The sequence below is a fragment of the Grampus griseus genome, assembly GCF_964374135.1.
Source record: "Grampus griseus genome assembly, chromosome: 9".
NCBI lineage: Eukaryota > Metazoa > Chordata > Mammalia > Artiodactyla > Delphinidae > Grampus > Grampus griseus.
Window position 1 is genome coordinate 98,202,615 of NC_139003.1, and position 18,960 is coordinate 98,221,574.

The following is an 18,960-nucleotide window of genomic DNA, read 5'->3' on the forward strand; positions in this document are numbered from 1 at the left end:
TCAGGGGTCAGTGAACGCATGTCGGCAGAGGAGAGGAAGCCACGGACACTTCCCTGTGAAGACACAGCAGCACCCATGCCTGTCACAAGCACACTTAGACACACACACACACACACACACACACACACACACACACACACACACGGTGGACAAATCAAGCCTGTGCTGCAGGGGTTGATGCTAATGCAGCGTTCTCATGTCCCCTTGCCACGGGGTGAAGGGTGGGGACTGGCCTGGCTCAGGAGGCCCTGGGTGAGCCCCAACCCAGCAGCCTACCTCATGGAGTCTCCCTCACTCTCCATCCTCACCTCGCAGCCCTCCTTTCAGTTCTCCCAACGCATTCGCTCCCTCCTGCCCCAGGGCCTTTGCACATGCTCTGCACCCACTTATTCAAGCCCCACCTGCAGCTCTCAGCTCAGATGTCATCTCCCCAGCAAAGGGGCCCCGTATGCATGTTCTGTCTACCTTGGTCTTCTCGACCGCACTGACCTCAACTGCACAGAAACAACCAGGGTGTGAATTCTTGTCTAAGCTCTACATTCCCCCCTTGAAGACACAGCAGAGGCACTGGCCGCTGGCTCCCAGATGCAGCTCAGCCCTGGGAGCGGTGTCCTGAAGGCAGGCAGCAAAACACAGAGGTCTGCAGGATGAAGGAAGGAATAAACCAAGCAATAATTTCAAAGAGTCAGAGGGGTGATCTGGCCATGTTAAGAGGCAGGGGGATACTGTTTAACATTTCAGTAACGAATATCTACCTAGCTTTATTTTTAGGATAACAAAAATAAATGGGGGACTTCCCTGGTGGCACAATGGTTAAGAATCCGCCTGCCAATGCAGGGGACATGGGTTTGAGCCCTAGTCTGGGAAGATCCCACATGCCGCGGAGCAACTAAGCCCGTGCGCCACAACTGCTGAGCCTGTGCTCTGGAGCCTGAGAGCCACAACTACTGAGCCCACATGTCACAACTACTGAAGCCCGCACACCTAGAGCCCATGCTCCGCAACAAGAGAAGCCACTGCAATAAGAAGCCCACGCACCACAACGAAGAGTAGCCCTCGCTCACCACAACTAGAGAAAGCCTGCGCGCAGCTACGATGACCCAACGCAGCCAAAAATAAATAAATAAGTAAATAAATAAATGTATAAAAAATAATAATAATAAATACATGGGGTACATTTACTATTTAAGTGGCTTAAACAGACTCATCATCTAAAAGAATAGCAGTCGGGCTTCCCTGGTGGCGCAGTGGTTGAGAGTCCGCCTGCCGATGCAGGGGACACGGGTTCGTGCCCCGGTCCGGGAAGATCCCACGTGCCGCGGAGCGGCTGGGCCCGTGAGCCGTGGCCACTAAGCCTGCGCGTCCGGAGCCTGTGCTCCGCAACGGGAGAAGCCACAACAGTGAGAGGCCCGCGTACCGCAAAAAAAAAAAAAAAAATTTAAAAAGAATAGCAGCTGAAGAGTAGCAACTCTCTGCACCGCCCCAAGGTTATAACATATGGACTCAATGAAAGGGGGGTGGTTGGTTATTAGGAAGAAATTTTCCATTGCACAGCCAGGTGGTGAAACACCAACTTCAGACAACCCATTGACCATCAAGTACAGCCTGTCCCCACAGACCGTCAAATATGGCTTCTTCTCACTGGCTGGGTGGGACTCACGCTGCGCCCACCCGGGTACTGGCTACTGTGACACACGTTCTTACCAACAGGATCCTCCAGATCACCCCGTGGAAGCGTTTGGTGAGATCCCCGCAAGGCGAAACCGGAGCAGAGGCCTTCCTCTCCAGGCACACTGCCGACCGTACTGGGGAGCTGGTCACAGCTCTCACCAGGCTCGCTCCCCGCGCCCGCTCACGGGGAGAAGGGTGGCACTGGGATCCCTGGGCTGGAGCAGGTGAAGGCTGCACCCCTGCTTCCCACCTCCCCTCGCCCCCTCTGGCTTTCGGGTGAAGAGCAAAGAAAGAAAGACCTTTAGTGAATACCATACCGGGACCCTGGCCGGGCCTGAGAACACATCAAGGGTGCCAGCTTCCCCAGAGTTGCCGGACCCGTGTGCCGGTCCCAGCCACGATGACCAGCCCCGAAACTTGCGTTGTGAAAGGTCTTATAAAAAGGAACAAAAGGCACGTTGCATAACCACAGCCAGATTCACAAGGAAGCACGGGACTTGGTGGCAGTGCACAGAGGTCACCGCCAGGCTGGGGACTGGGGAGGGGGCTCCATTAAGATCAGCTGAACATCTCTGTACATTCTGTGTTTGTTTCTCCAGGAAAATGGAGTTAAAAGTACATTTAAAAACTTTTTGAGGGACCTCCCTGGTGGTCCAGTGGTTAAGACTCCACGCGTCCACTGCAGGGCACATGGGTTCGATCCCGGGTCAGGGAACTAAGATCCCGCTTGCTGCGGGGCAGAGCCACGAAAAAAAAAAAAATTTGAAAGGCAACAGCTACCCACATCCAGTTCAAATATAAAGGCATTCATTTGTTCACTCATTCACTCACTGCCCGGATAGCAGGGTACAGGGGTGATGTGCACCTGCTTTGGAATCCTAACGCCTAGGTGAGGCCCCAGCTGTCTGACCTTCAGAAATTACCTCTCCGTTACTCAGTTTTCTCATCTGGAAAGTGGAGGTATTGGGAGGATTAAATAAGGAAACACGTGCAGCGCTAAGAACAGCACCTGGCACGTAGAAAGTGCTAAATGAATATCAGCTTTGCACTCAGTCCTCGTGTTCGGGCACCAGGCAGGGATTGGCCCCCGAAACGCAACTTCCCCACAAGCCCACATCAAACACAGTAACCATCCAGGACCACAGCACCGTTCAAAGAAATAAGACTCTGGGAAAGAAATCTTCCCAAAGTCAGACAGCCAGCAAGACACCGTTCCCTTCCAGAACGAGAATACCAAAAAACAATTCATCATCAGGACTGCCCACCTTAAGAATTTTTTTAGGATTGCCCACCTTAAGAATTCTTTTCTTAATGCTCCTACAGGTGAGCAGCGATTACGAAGAATTACTAGAAAATACACACCCCTCTTAAGTTAGGAAACTAAGGTAACCCCCAAGCTCAACTATGAGAAGCAAGGTTTTGTTCACACTGAGATTATGTCTGTGTTTATTTGTCACCAAATAATCAGAATTCTGAGCTGCATAGGCTGGTCTGAACCATATGTAACCCCGAGGCTGATGAAGGAAGGGAGGGAGGCGTCCCCAGGGCAGGAGGGTGGGGACAGTGCTTTCACAATCAAGTCCGATGTCCCCAGAGGGGTTGATGGGCAGAGGCCCTCAGCTCGGGCAGTGGCCGCCCCCAGGAAGCAGAGGGCGGGGGCCAGGGTCAGGGCTCGGTGCTCCACGCGACTTTCACTGCCCCATTGCCACTCAGCGAGGACAGGGGCAAACAGAGGAGAGACGCCAGGGACAGACTCGGTGCCAAGTGCAAGTGGAGGCCCTGCAGATCCCTCTGGGGAGGAACTCACTGTGCTGCGGAGGGGCACAGCCAGCTTCTCCTTGCAGAAGCAGCTCCCTCCTCGCGCCCTGTTCCCTCCCTGCCACTGGCCTGATGCAGGCGGAGGAGTGGTGACAGGAGGGGCAGCTGGGAGCACAGTCTCAGGGCTGCAGCACAGGGGCCCCAGCCCCACAGCAGAGCAGAGGGCTCAGTGAAAGCACGTAGGCCTGCGCTCAGGGCAGGGACACGGGCTCTGGCTGAGGGCTGCCTGCCAGGGCCCTGCAGGGACCGGCGAGGGACCAGGAAGGACCACACAGGGCGGGGAGCCGCGTCCTGCTGGCACCGAGTCCCACCTCCCTGGGGTGCAGAAAGGTTAGGTCCATCCTCGTAAGTTCCCCCAGGAAACTTGCCAGGGTTCCTGGGAAGGCAGGTGTCCCAGAAACTAACAGGTGCGTGCCCACCCGCCCGCCTGCCCTCTTTCTGTTCTTTTTAATTAGCACAAAACCAAGAAACAAACACACAAACGAAGTCAAAGAGCATAGCTGGACCAGAAAGAAGAAGCAGGCGCCACGATACCTCCATTAGCTCCTGAACTGTCACGCTCCTTGGGCTCCGAGTTTCCAGGAGGCCAAAAGGAAAAAGGAGGTGGTGGCTGGACACATGTCAGACTGTGGGGAAAACCGTGGCTGAACAGGTGGCCCAACCTGTCGAGGCTGGATTCAACCTGCTCACAGGACACCCGGAGCTACAAGAGGAAGGACAGCCAGTGCCGGGCCAGGAGCGGCCGAGAACCAGAGCCCCATCCCCCACTTCAGAACCAGAGCCCCATCCCCCACGTCGGAACCGGGGCCCCATCCCCCACGTCGGAACCGCCCTCCCCTCCCCAGCTGTCTACCCTAGAGGCTGTCTGATGGATTTCATTTTATGAAATGGTCGGATATGCTCCTTAAATTGAGAGGGAGATTCATGTAAGCCCATTTTATAGTTACATCTAAACAGGCATTCTTTTATTTTTTATCAATTATTCCATAACAAGGACATTTCATTTCTTCCCATAGAGGACCACGGGGAGGGTTGTGGGAGGCTCTCACAGCCCTGTCCCTGGAAGGATGGCCAGGGGGTGGAGGGGTCCGCTCTGGAGGAAACCACGTGGGGTCTCCTTCCAGGCCAGACGCAGTGGAGGCCCCGAGCTGAGGGGCTCCAGTTTCTGTCTTAGGCCAGCTCGGTCCCCATAGGACGGCAGGGGCTTCCTGAGAGGGGCCGCGGGGGTGAAGGGTAATCGGGCCACCTGTCCCTTTACCTGTCACATCAGCAGGATTTTTAACTCTTCTGAGCATCGTTTCTCACGTCTGTGAAATGGGTCAACGATGGCAGCCTCCTGGCTCCATGAGAGGACCGGAGAAGTCCAGAGGCACCTAGCCCCGTGTCTCATGGCGGTATCGGCTCAAAGCCAGACTCTTCACCATCAGGGGCCCCAGAGGGAGAGACGGTCCTAGCCCAACTCCCGCATTTCACGCATGAGAGACGTGATTGGGAGGGTAAGTGCACTCTGGTGGGGGAGCAGACGGGGCCAGGTGTGGTGCCCCAAGGACAGGCTGTTGACTCCTTACTCCGTGGTGATGGAGAACACGCCAAGCCTGGGGATCCAGCTCTCAAAGACACCATCAAATTCCCAACAGGAGCATTCTCGGTGCCAGCCAGGGATATGAGGAGCCCAGGAGTGACCTGCAGCCCCAGGAGAGACCAGACACACTCTCTAGGAAGTTAAGGACCTGTGTGATTATCGCTGGGGTAGTGTCACTCATCCTGGGAGGGCGAGAGCTCTCTGCAGAGAGAGGGCTTCAGCAGCAGTGACATGAGGCCACTCCGGGTGGTGCCCAGTGGGGCAGTGTCCTGTCCTGCAGGCCCATCCTGCGCCAGTGCCCAAGCTTCCCACCAAGGATGGCCCCACTGAAATCCAGGGGTCCAGAGGAAAAGGCAGGCCCCCTTTCTGAGAACATCTCTGAAATGGTGTTCCCTTTTTATAGGTGAGGATATTTCCCACATTTAAGTTGCTTAAAATGAAACAGAGAGGTAAATATAAGACTGTGAATGTGGAATTAAATGCTGGATGACAATGGATCACATTTAAGAAAAGACAGGGACTTCCCTGGTGGCGCAGTCCTTAAGAATCCGCCTGCCAATGCAGGGGACACGGGTTCGATGCCTGGTCCAGGAAGATTCCCACATGCCGTAGAGCAACTAAGCCCATGCGCCACAACTATTGAGCCTGCGCTCTAGAGCCCGCGAGCCACAACTACTGAGCCTGCGCTCTAGAGTCTGCAAGCCACAGCTCCTGAGCTCACGTGCTGCAACTACTGAAGCCCACGCACCTAGAGCCTGTGCTCCGCAACAAGAGAAGCCACCGCAGTGAGAAGCCCGCGCACCGCAACAAAGAGCAGCCCCCGCTCGCCGCAACTAGAGAAAGTCCACGCAGAGCGACAAAGACCCAACGCAGCCCAAAAAAAAAAAAAAAATTTTTTTTTAATAAATAAATAAAAGACAAACACATGTTGAATTAAAATGGAAGATGAGTCTTGGCTGGAGCAGCTGGGAAGCCACGTCAAAGTTTGGGACCTACTGCTCACTGATTGGAATTAAACTCTGTCTTGCCCTCGGAGAACCAAATAAATGAGGTCACACCATAACTGACTGGCCCCCCCACCAATCAATAACTGTATGGTCACTCCATTCACTCTGGAAGACAAATGCCTGCTACCCAGGGCTGCCCAGCCTCCACAATCCTGTACTGCCTCATCCACCAACCAGCCCACAGACGACCACGTCGCTGGCTTCTGTCGCTGCCGAGTTTAGGGAAACATTGTGCAAACCACTGAAACGTGAGCCTCAAAAGAAAGAGATCTGTTGTTGCTACAAACACGGGTGGGTGTTCACGTCCCCGGAAACGCACAGTCATCAGCGCTCTCGACCTAACCAGTTGTGTAAAACCCAGGGCAAATCCAGAGGACTGATGTGGTCAGATCATCCCCTAAGTCTCCTTAAGCTTTCATAACACTTGGAGGGAAGTTTAGAGGACTCATTGTGGGTGTACATTATGCAAAAACAGGACAGGGGAGCCTCAGCCACTGGACTGAACTCAAGGACAGGGCTATCAATACACCAAGGACATACGGCGACTGTTGTCTGTGTCGACAACTGTTGTCTGTGTCGACACAGTTAAATACTAAAGTGAGTCACGGTCAGGATTCTGCGGGTTAACTGACAGGTCAATTCAAGAACCACCTACACATTCTGATCATTTTTAATGACAGGTTTGACTGAATGTGAAAGCAAATCGATGACATGTGACCATCCTCCTCATGACTGTTATTACATGGAGCAGAGAAATGGTTAAAGCCACTTATCCCAGACCCATCCTAGTGTCTTCCTTGCACTATCTCTCATGACCCATATGGCGGCCCCCTGAGCCGGGAACCCTTACCATCCGCACTTTGCCAAAAGGGAGCTGAGGACCACATGCCCAAAGTCACCCAGCCAGTGAGAAGCAGCGATGGGACTCAGCTCAGAGGCCACCATGTCTGCTCCCAAACCTGTTTATGCCAAATGCATAAGAGGTTCCCAGCTCTTACTCACCACAGTGGGCCGCCAACTTCCCGACTACCCTAGCACCCCAAAAGCCAAGACCACTCAGCCCTCCACCGCGAATTCCTCCCAGCTTGGCCTCTCCTCCTGCCCGCCTCTCAGGTTTGTATGAGAATTGCCCACTGCAGGTTCGTGGGGAGGCAGCTGGGAAGTGGGCTAGGGTCTCTTCTTTCTGATGGGCAAGTGAGGGGAAAAGGTCTGAGGACCCCTAATCAATAACTAATCAATTGGGGACTCCCCTGGTGGCACAGTGGTTAAGAATCTGCCTGCCAATGCAGGGGACACAGGTTTGAGCCCTGGTCTGGGAAGATCCCACATGCCACAAGAGCAACTAAGTCCATGTGCCACAACTACTGAGCCTGTGCTCTAGAGCCCGCGAGCCACAACTACTGAGCCTGCGAGCCACAACTACTGAGCCCACGAGCCACAGCTACCAAAGCCCACGCGCCTAGAGCCCGTGCTCCACACAAGAGAAGCCACCGCAATGAGAAGCCTGCACACCACGACGAAGAGTAGCCCCTGCTCACCGCAACTAGAGACAGCCCGTACATCACAACGAAGACCCAATGCGGCCAAAAATAAATATATAAATTTATAATTAAAAAAAAAAAACTAATCAGCTGTAGTTCATTCAAGGTTGTCACGTTCTAAAAAGTCACCATGACATTGGCCGGCCTTCTTGTGCCTATGAGCAACAGCCATTGTAAACAGAAATCACTAACAAAAAGAAAAAAATGTGGCACTAAAAGAAATATACCTTGAAAAGGACACCTGTTTATTGATACTATTAGTCTGAAGGCTGAAACAAGAAGGCACCTTGTACAGCCTCAGCTGGTGACGTGCCCACAGGCAGCTCAAAATTTTTGCCCTTCTGCGCACATCCCTGGACAACCACAGAATCACAGTGAGTGTTGATTTGTGGATTACAAATAAAGTCTAGTAAATAGGCAAGTTTGCAAACATAAAATCCACAAACAATGAGGTGTGACTGTAATTTAATCTTTTTAAATTTGTAGGTGATTCAATCTTTGATTCACTTAAGAACTATCTGGAAAACTTCCCAATTCTAATGTCCCCATATCTGTCACAATAACATTATGACAAGAATCATAATCACAGTATCCAGTCATAGTTGTAAGTTTATGTGATATCATTTTTTTATACCAAGGGTGCCTTATGCTCCTTGGGAAGCTAAGCCCTGGAGTTCTCCTTCCTCTGTTTTTTTTTTTTTTTTTTTTTTTGCAGTGCACGGGCCTCTCACTGTTGTGGCCTCTCCCGTTGCGGAGCACAGGCTCCGGACGCGCAGGCTCAGCGGCCATGGCTCACGGGCCCAGCCGCTCCGCGGCATGTGGGATCCTCCCGGACCGGGGCACGAGCCCGTGTCCCCAGCATCAGCAGGCGGACTCTCAACCACTGTGCCACCAGGGAAGCCCTCTCCTTCCTCTTTGGAAGGTAGAGGCTGACAGGTTGATGCTGCCACGCTTCCTTCTGAAGACATGCACTGTCTCTGCCAGAGCTTTGTTTCCACCTGAGGACTTCCGACGCCATGCACTGAGCCGCTTGGAGCGTTTTCTAGACAGAGACCCTGAAGAAGCTGGCTCTGTGTTCTAGAAAGCGGACAAAAGGACTACAACATCGTCTATGCAGGAGGGAGAGGACAAGGGCATCAGGAGGTGAGAGACTGTTCCCAAGAGGAAGGGATCTCGGTGAGGCAGCCCAGCCCACCCCCTCTCCGTCCCCCTAGGCTGCAGCGTCCTCAATCATCCCCACGCCCAGCTCGCACAGCCCGCCAGGCTCGCTCAGAGTGGCCGCACCCCTGGAAGACATCTCCTCGTAGAGCTGGTGCTCAAACTTCAGCTGGCAGCACAGTCACTCGGCAGGCTTAGGAAAAGAGAGATCTGGAGTCAGGGGTGGGACCAGAGGATTTGCGTTTCTAAGTTCCCAGATTCATGCTGCCGCTGTTGTTCTGAGATCACACTTTGAGAACCACTGACTAAATAAACTATCTGTGCATTGCTTGGTTTGGACTAAAACCTTGTTATCACATACTCTGCTGGCTTTGCTAAAGCAACCCTCGCTGTCGTTTTCACTCAGTCCCCCAATCTCCCAATCACATTCGGAATGACCACTGCAGCAGCGCTGTCAGCCTCTACTTGAATATCCCCAAGGACAGGGAGCTCGCCACCTCACACACTTCCATTTTTAACTCTTAATTTTCCAAAGTCCTTTGTCACATTGGGTCTAAATCTGGGCTCACTCAACGTCTGTGCCTCACGAGCAAATCATATTGAAGTCAGTCCCTCTGGGGAGGAAGATGTACGATCTTCCCAAAGAGAAGAGTAAGAATGCACTTGGCTAGTCTGAAACTAACTTCACGTAGAATGACGGTTTTAAAAAGGCTTTATGAAGCAAACATTGCCATTTTAGAAAACAACGTATCACCTCTGTGTCCTGTGCTGACGAACTCAGCAGGTTTTCAGTGAAGCATTTCATCAAGCAGACACAGTGTCCTTCCAGATGTCAACTAGTCAGGAGGCCACACTGGCCGCTGGCGGGCAAGGCTTGAGCCCTCAGGAAGATAACTGGGCAGGATGGGGAGCTGGCAGCGGATCTCGAAACATGGTGGGCGATTCATATGGTGAAACAGTTACTGGCCACTGGGTGTCCATCACCAGCCCACCCTGAGCTCTGTGCCTTATTACTTGCATCCTGCACTATAACCCTGGGATGTGGAGACCAGGGTCCTGAGCTTCAGGTACCACCAGCTTCCAATCCCCACAGCTCCTCACTGAATCACTGTAAAGCCAAACCCAAACGTCACATCGCTTCATCTGATAAGGGTTTCAGTACCTTTAGAATGAAGACTTTTTAAAAAATACAACAAAATACCAGTATCGTTAGCAATATATTCCTTAATGGAAGCAAATATGAAATCATGTTTGTACACAAATATGGAATCAATGTTCAGATGTCCCTGTCTCACAAGTTTTGTTGTGGTTTTGTTTTTTCACAGTCTGATGGTTTGAATCAGGACCCACATCAAGTCTTACAGTGTTTATTTAACCTGTCTCTTCATTTCCTCGGAGGAGCACAGGTTCCTCCTCTTCTTGCAGTGTATTTGAAAACAACTGGGGTTCTTTTTACCCAGTAGAATTTCCCTGTTCTGATTTTGCTGACCCCTCTGGAAAGATTTTTCAGATCACTCTGGCCCCGTATTTCCTGTAAGCTGTGGGTGGGTCTGGGCTTGGTGTGATTCTGGTTTGATTTCTGGTAGGGACTGGGCCAAGAGGCGGCCTGTCCTTCACGTGAGGTCCACGTGACCCCAGCAGCTTCCTTTTTGTGAACAAGGAGGTTACAGAAGGTCACAGCCTAGAGCCAGCTGTTCAGTTACTAGTGGTCTGAAACATGACCTGTTCTAACGCTATCATTTTCTCAACATTTGTTAGCCGAATTCCTCACCAAATTAAACTTCCGCCCTTCATCTATTTTTAACTCTGAGGTACAGTTCGTACAAGAAAAGAAGGTCAAATGCTTCATTGCTTCTCTCATCCGATTTCACAAGCTTGTCCCCTAACATCCCACCAAGGGTAACTAACAAAGTTTTGTTGCTTGTTTAAGTAAGTGCTTTTTAAAGTCTGTTGTACAGGTCAGAAAATGATGTCTCAAAGTCACAAAGCTAACAGCTGTTACAACGCCGATTCGGGAAATGTCTGCACTCGGGGGATCGCTCCAGACCCAGTTCCGGAGACGGGCCCCCGTGTCCCAACGTTCCTTGGGTCCCAGGAGAGGGCCGGGGAGGAGGGCCCTAGGGCATATAGAACTTGGAGAAGAATCTGACTCCACACCCCTGGGCTCCCAAAATGACAGCCAGGGTCACTCGCCCCCCTGCCATTGCTCCCGGGCAGAGACTTAAACTTGGGCGAGTTCGCCGCTGTGTGCATTTTTAAGGAGTACTCCTCTTGCAGGTAAAAATACACTCAGGTAATTCAACTGCTATGGCAATATGACGCTTCTCCTTCGTCCCAATCCGGGGCATTAAAAAAATAAGCAGTTGTTTTTCCCCTTCAATGGTTACTGCTATTTCCACCACTGATCACACAGAACCATCGTCTTCAAGCATCCCTCCCACACTTAAAACCTGTGACTGCTGCGGAACCAGTGTCATAAAAGAGAAGAAACAACACTCAACCTGCGTTTTCTTATCCACTGCAGACTTCCAGCCCTCGGACCTGGGGACACCCCAGTCATTCCTTGAAAACATTTCCCAAGGCCCTTCCCTGGGAAGGAGCTGTCACGCTGGACGCTGCAGGCCCTGGCGAGCTGACCGCTGTCACCCCAGAGCGCTGGGCACGGGGGCCCAGGACGAGGATGGACATGGATGATGGGCAACCCGAGCCAAAGTGGTGGCGATGCCACGCCGTGTGTGCCACACCTGGCGGTGGATGTGCAGGGGATGCCGACATCTGACACAAGGACGGGAACAGACACGGGGAAGCAATCGCCGGAGTGACCGTCTGCAGCCGGGGTGGGTTTTAATCTCTAGCCGGGCTCCGTGCTGCCCTGGATGCAAGCTGACCCTGAGTTCACGTGTCCCCTGCAGCCTTCTCGTCACACCTGCAGGCGGGCCTGGCGGCCAGCAACACATAGCCACCAGCTTTCAGACCCCGGCTACAAAGGGGGTAGCTTATGATGGGGGGTTTTCTTAATTTGAGGAGGGTTGTCCCTCCTTCTCAGAAGATCCCTGAACTGAAACTTAAGGAAAGGCTCCTGATGGCCGACCTGGAGTTCCCACTAAGGAATTGCAAACGCCGGGCCTCTTCACCGGGCCACCTTCCCAGAAATCCTGACAATTCCACCCGCAAAGGTGACCAAAGCCAGGGGCCTGGATGTTATTTCAGGTGAGGGAGGGACCGGTGAAATCAAAGCTAGCGTAGACCCAAGTTTGGCCGGCAAGTACCTCCTTCCTGGAAATCTACGGGAACACACACCCAGCTGTGGGGATGGCCCAGGGCCGTGTTTAGGAGAGGTGCTGATGGCAGCTGCAGCCAGAGACCGGGCAAAGGTCAGGGCCCCCTTCCCGGAACACGAACTGGCTGAGCTCTGACCAGTCTGGCCTGGGTCCTGCTGATTCCTGGAAGGAATGGAAGGGGGTCTTCCCATTCCCACTGTGGGCTCACCCTGACTTAATGCCAGTCCAGCACCCCAACCTTCACAAAGGACGCTGAACTGAGAAAAGTACAACAAATGAGCAACTGAGAAATGAAGTAACAAAGTCATCAACCCAGCCCAGGAGCCCGGCCTGCTCTGAGATGCCCTGGAGGGGCTGGCGGGCATCTGGATCACCAGTGCACGGGAACCTCAGGAACAGGGAGCCCCCGGGCCGCATCTCAACTCAGTTGTTCAGCTTTTCCTCAACACTCCTCACTCTTCCCCCAAGCTGTAAATCCCCAGGCACTCCTGTCCATCCGTACTTGCTGAACACACAGCAGCAGCCAGCGTGTGCCCCCACTCGGGTGCAGGAGCTGCGGAAATAGGGCGTGAGGCTCTCCGCGAGCAAACACAGAGCCTCCAGCAGCACCGCAGGGCTAGAACACCCTGCCTCTCCAGCGGAGATGGTGCCCCAAGCTCTGGCCTCACACCTATCCCTCCATTTCGAGTGCTTGGCCATGCCCCAGCCCCCCGAGGCCAGGTGTGCCTGTCATGCTTCTCCCCTCCTAACTGAGCCTTTCAGTCTCCACAGGCCCCTTCAATGATCCTCCATGGGGCTCCTCAGATGACCCATCCCTGTGTAGACAGGTTACTTGGAGCACAGCTATCAGATGACTTAGTTTCGAGGTTAAACTCCGGGAATGCAGCATCGTTTATACTTTTATCTCTGGGTCTCACCCGGCTTTTACCAAAAACATAGATGTTAAGTTTGGTTCTCTTGATCGAGTGGAAGACTTGGACTTTGATCCAACAGGATTCTCGAGACTTTTTCTCTACTTCCTAAAGATCAGAGAGATTAAAGAGCAAAGGAAGTTTGCACGTCTCTGTTGGCCTGAAACAAATTAATATCACTGTGATTCTGGTCAAATATGTTCCTATGAGATATACAGCCTCTGAAGGGGCAGCCGTGCGTCCCAACGTGTGTGTGCGTGCACACGTGTACACGTGTTTGTGACTTTCAGAAAACAGCATCTATCTATCGCTCAGCTAAGACTCTGCTGTGGTAGGCAGATCCATGTCTACGCTTCTGAAGGTTTACTATTGGGGTGGAAACAACCTATAAGCAGGAATAACCAGCATCCAGTCGAAGACCTGCACTTATAGACGAGGACGTGAAATTCGTTCAGAGAGCCTGCTGTGGAAAGGAGCCAGCAGGAGGGACCAAGCTTCCAGGAGCTGCAGTAACACTTCTTTACAAATCAATATCTGACAGATAGAAACCTTGAAGTGTGTAGTTGTTACCAAATTGCAATAAAATAAAGGGAATGTCATCAGAGTAGGACTCCTTTCCCTCTGTCTCAAACTTCCAGTTATCCAATTTGGTAGGCATTCTTTCTGAAAGAACTCAATCCTTTTGAGAGACGCTGTCACGCAGCCACTGGTGGGAAATGTGACACTGACAGCACATGCGCATGGGCATGTGTCCTCAACAGTCACGCTGCCCTCGTGTTAACCTCATCGTTCATCACCACTTCCTCTGACTTTGTGAGTTTAAGCAAACGACATTGAACAAAGTCCCAACACACACACACACACACACACGCACGCACACACACACGCATACATACACGCCAATACAGAGGTGTAGCTGTCAGAACCCAGGTTGGAACCTCCAGCCTCAGACAGTGTAATCTGATTCCTAAGGTCACCTTTGACAGAAACCACCCATTGCCTTCACTTTAATTAAACAAGGAGAAATAAAGCCATCTGAGTTCAGTAAACAGCTGACTCAAATTTCAGCAGCTATTCTTAGACAACCTCTTCTCCAGTGGGAGAGACCACAATGGCCCAACCAAACAATGGGTGTGTTCGTGCCAGCCGCCAGGTGAGGGCCTGCACCTGCGTCCTCGGCGGAGGCCGGCACTGCCCTAACCGCCTCCCGCACGTGGCCCCGGAGGCCGAAAGGCAGACACACGGCCTCTTTCAAGGACGGCGGCTGCTCTGAAGAGAATGCACCTCTCAGACGCAAAGCAGCGCGGGGCTTCCGTAGGGCTGGATGCTCTGGGGAGGTGGCTGTGTGCTGCCCGTGGGTGCGACTCATACACGTGGACTCACAGTGTCCCAGCGAAAGCTGCACTGGCACCTGGGAGAGAGTTTCCGTTGGTGCCCTGATATGAATCCACTCCCTTGGGTAGCAGTGGAAAGGCAAAGATAAAATGGAAAAACAAACACTGCCCCGACGTCAAAAAAAAGCTGTCAGGCCAAGTACAGAGCTCCACGAGGCCTGTGTTGTGGAAAGATCCCGCAGTCAGTCCACCGACCACCAGCTGGACGCTCTCACGCCACCTACAGCCTGACCACAGGCTCTTTTCCACGGGCTTACTGAGTTCCTCTAAGCCTCCAAATGAGGGATGGCAAGAATCAAGGTCTTAGAAGTGCCTGTCCAGGGGCCATCACCCTCCCGCAGCAGAGGGCACGCTCTGGAACCGATCGAACTGGTTCTCTCCCAGCAGACGGCAAGAGAACAACCATCAAAAACAAAACACAAACAGCAAAGGCTACGGGGAACTGAGACCTGTTATCGCCCTCTTGAATTCACCGAACAACAAATAAGGCTTTTCCCCGCTCACTGTGTACTTTCCTTGTGCCAGAGCCGGAGTTAAGAATCTTCACACGTTATTTCATCCCATCCTTATCAGCGAGCTGCGAGGAAGGGGGTCGTATCCCCACTGTACCGAACAGGGAAGTGGAGCCCAGAAGCAAGAGGGCTCAGTTCAAGGTCACTCCTGTTGTCACAGCTCGCGTGAGACCCCGATCTGACTCTAGCCCCACATAATCACTGCTATATTCTGTGCTATACATGCATGTGAACATGTCTGTAGATCTACAGAAACATCTAGAACATACACATGACTCAGTCTTACAGAGCCTGACCACCTCTCCCATCACTAATGATCATGGTTACCTAGAAAAACAGTGATGCATCCACTGTACAGCTCAGTAGACCACGTTCTGTGCAAGTCCCACAGGTATGACCCAAACAGGCAATAAAGTATTGGGTCCCCTTGCCTGTTTCTAAACGCCATGCCAATGGGTACGGCCACATAATGCCAACGGGTTTGATAAGCTGCCCTTCAAAGCTTGTATCCGATGTCCCTCTGAAACAATAATTCGTCTCGATCTGGGCACAGGCTGGAGCATTTCTGTGCAGCTGTGGTTCAGCACCTTTCCCAGACGCAGTCAACACCCTGCATAACTTCCCACGTGGCACCTTCTCCACTGAGTTGCCTTTTCCCTCCTTGCCGATAAGGCACATGCCAATAATGTGGTTTCCTTTTTACACTGGCTTCCAGGAATCTCGGAGGCCTGTTTGCACGTTTCAGCCGCTCAGTTAACATTTACAAAGGGAGGTTTGCCTCCCAGACCTTTTTCTCAGCCCCACTGCCTGCCATTTTTAGTCGAACTTCACACCCACTTTTTAAGGCATCGCAATAAAACAGAGGATCTGCTACCAGAAAAGGCCTAGGAAAACGAGCATGGGGCAAACATCCAAGGGTTCAGAGCATGACAACCACATGAAGATTCCTTGATTCCTGTGTCCCCAACACCCCAGGTGGTCACAGAGGTGCCTTACCCGGCAAAGACTCTCACAGAGCATAGCTTTAGCAGGTGCAGGGCACCCGCGCCATCAGAGGCACAGGAAGCAGGAAGGTGGGCGAAATCCCCACCAGGACTTTGGATTCTGTATACGGCGAAACCGGGGCCAAGGGCAAGGTGCCGCGTCCAGCCTGGGAAGCACAGAGGACGCACCTAGTAGATATCCTGGAGAAGGCGCCGGGGCACACCTGTCTCCTCTCCTCACAGGTGAGGCTGGGAAAGGCACACACTCCCCGCACAGTGAGTCACTTCCAATTTGCAATAAGAGGGCTGTCGGCATCCCGTTGTCCCGAAAGTGCGCTGCGCCAGGTGTCCCGCAAGCTGCTGCTACGTCATTAACACCAGGCTCAACCCCCTCCAAGGGTTGGTAAGGAGGTGGGGGGCAAAGAAAACACCCAGCGGCACAATGACATTCAAGGAACATATCCATTTAAAGAGCAGACAAGAATAAAGATCTGCCAAAGTGAAAGTGTTATCACGGAGTTTACCTTCAATCTGATAGAAAGCAGGCATCGGTCAGAGCCTCTGCTCCAAAGCCACTGCATCGTGCCCTCCACGGACACCCTGGACACAAGTGCTTTGCCCACTTCTCTATCACTAAGAAAATGAACGAGGAGCATCTTTGCACTACAACAGGGGAAACTCGGGCTCAGGGAAAAGAATCCCTGAAGTAATTATCGCTGCTGGGAAAGGTAGTTCTTACAAAGGAGTGTATGATTCACTCATCTTAAGGAAAGTGTGCAAACAGCTACTGCAAGGTGGTCCAGGGTCCCTACAGAGCTCTGTGAACAAACGCTACAGCTCAAACAGAGGGAGAGGATCCTGGAGGGGTCGGGAGACTCCCCAAAGAGGGCACGGCAGGAAGGGCCCCAAGGAAATGCCAGGGACTTACCTGTTCCAGGTGGACTTGAGCACAGTGGGGACTCACCACCTAAAGGGAGAAGAAATACGGTAAACAGGTGGGTTCTCTCAAGAAAAAAAACGCAGCATCGTGATCAAGCGAGGCTCCCAAACCTGAAACTACCTCTGACCACATCCACACAAAGTTTCGCATCTCAAGACAAAAAAGACCTAGCGTTTACAGAGTCCAGATTTTTGTTCACTTTTGTAAAGTCCGCGTGCTTTTCAGAGAATGTCATGAAAACCATGGAGCCTCTCCCCAAGAGAAATGTCCAACGCTCATAAATACAGGACTTCATCTTTAATGTGGAAGACGGAGCAGACTCCCAGGCTAGGAACTTCTGACTAGGGTGAGCCCCTCTTCACCAGGCAGCAGGGGGAACGGGGGCCAGGAGAGGGAGCCGGGAGCTCTGCCTGGGGGGGTCTTCCAGGTGCCCCAGGACCTCACAAACACGCTCAGGGCTCGCGTTCTCTACAAAACAGATTGCCTTTTCTAGAACTATTTCCACAAGCGGAACCAAAACCAGAGTCTAAATGTGGACATTTCACTCTAGGCTGGAGCTTAGTGATCAGACAGTGGGGAGGAGTCCCTTGGACTCCACCCCGGCCCCCTGCAGACGTAAGCACGTTAAGAAAGACACACAGGCCAATGTGATGAGGCCACAGCTGCAATCACGTCAGAAGAAACACAGTTACAGGCACCTGGGACAACAGACCCAGTGGAGATAAAGACCCCAGCTCTGGAGACCCCGTCTTGGGTAGGACTTCCGCTCCACCACTTCCTCGCCATGGGCCCTTGGGCTCTAATCGCTCTGGGCCTCGGTTTCCCCATTGGAGAACTGGAAGTTGTAAGAGCTTGTGGCGCTGAGAACAGGGGCTGACACAGGGCAGCTTCTCCTCCGGGGAACACGGTGCCCTCCCTGAGCAGAAAGGGCTGTCGGCAGGTGAGGGAATCAGACCTGCTTCCTGCAGTTCTGGAAGGCCACGATCCTGGCACCTGCAAGCAGGATTCAGCTGCCCATAGCTGCGTCCTGGCTCTCCTCCCTCCAGACCACGTGTAGCCCCATCCTCAAAGAGTTTTCTAAAAATGTGTAATGGCAGGAGAACGCCCAGGGATCTGACTAATTGTCCTCGTGGGTTGCAGTGGGCAGCAGTGCAACCTTGGTTCTTGCCATGGTAACTATATATAGTCCTCAGCTTGTCTTACAAAGTTCCTTAAGGAGCGTGATACACACTCAGTCATTTGTCTGGGTCACATTATTACTCCGCCAGGATTCTGACTCATGTTCTCGTCTGGGACAGGGGCCCTCTCTCCTGGCACCCCATCTTCTTCCCCCCTACCTAGCATACACTTAGCAGCCGCTCTCACTGTCCAGAATCGCTGAGCTCAGAGCTGCTTCACTTTACACTGAGAATTCTTAGGAAGCAGGAACAGTCTTTGGAAATAGAGAGAGCTACACACAGATGCACGTAGGATGGTGCTGGCAGTCAGACAAGGAGCCCCTGTGGTCATGGAGCACGGTGATTAATTTTCCCCTGTGTACAGTCCTCACGTGGTGCAGGCTTGTGTCCTGGGGCTTCACTAAACGCTTGACACACTGGTGAGAAGTGTGCAAGCCACCAGAGCTCCTGCCTTTGACAAATCGTTATCTGTATTCCACGCAATGGAATACTAATCCAGCAATAGAAGGAAGTGAGCTGTCAGGCCATGAAACGATATGGAAGAAGCTTAAATACCTACTTGCGAAATGAAAGAAGCCAATCTGAAAAGGCGGCATACTGTATGATTCCAACTTTGTGACATTCTGGAAAAGGCAAACTATGGGGACAGTAAAAAGGTCAGTGGATGCCAGGTATCGGGAGAGGGATGAGATGTGGAGCACGGAGAAGCCTTAGGGCAGAAAAACTCTTCTTTGTGGTGCTGTAATGGTGGGTGTGTGTCACTATACATTCGTTCAAATCCTAGAATGTATAGCACCATGTAAATTATGGACTTTGGTTAATAATGTATCAATATTGGCTCATCAAGTATAACAAATGCACCACGCTAATGCAACATATTAATAATAGGGGAAATTATAAGGGAGGAAAATGGGTATAGGTTAATTCTCTATACTACTTGTCTAATTTTTCTGTCCATCTGATACTGGCCTAAAAATTAAAGTC

At 52.1% G+C, this 18,960-nt stretch overlaps 1 protein-coding gene across 2 annotated transcripts in view; it reads right to left on the reverse strand.

Annotated features, from left to right (window-relative positions):
- TNS3 (tensin 3) overlaps positions 1-18,960 on the reverse strand; it is a 226,892-nt gene that overhangs the window by 133,600 nt on the left and 74,332 nt on the right. Inside the window, exon 4 of one of the 2 annotated variants that reach the window (XM_082661487.1) lies at positions 16,787-16,825. The gene's annotated coding sequence lies outside the window, so the exon portion shown is untranslated. Of the gene's footprint in view, positions 1-1,988; positions 2,051-16,786; positions 16,826-18,960 lie in introns of those variants that run through there. The other variant, XM_082661486.1, reaches the window with a different exon arrangement.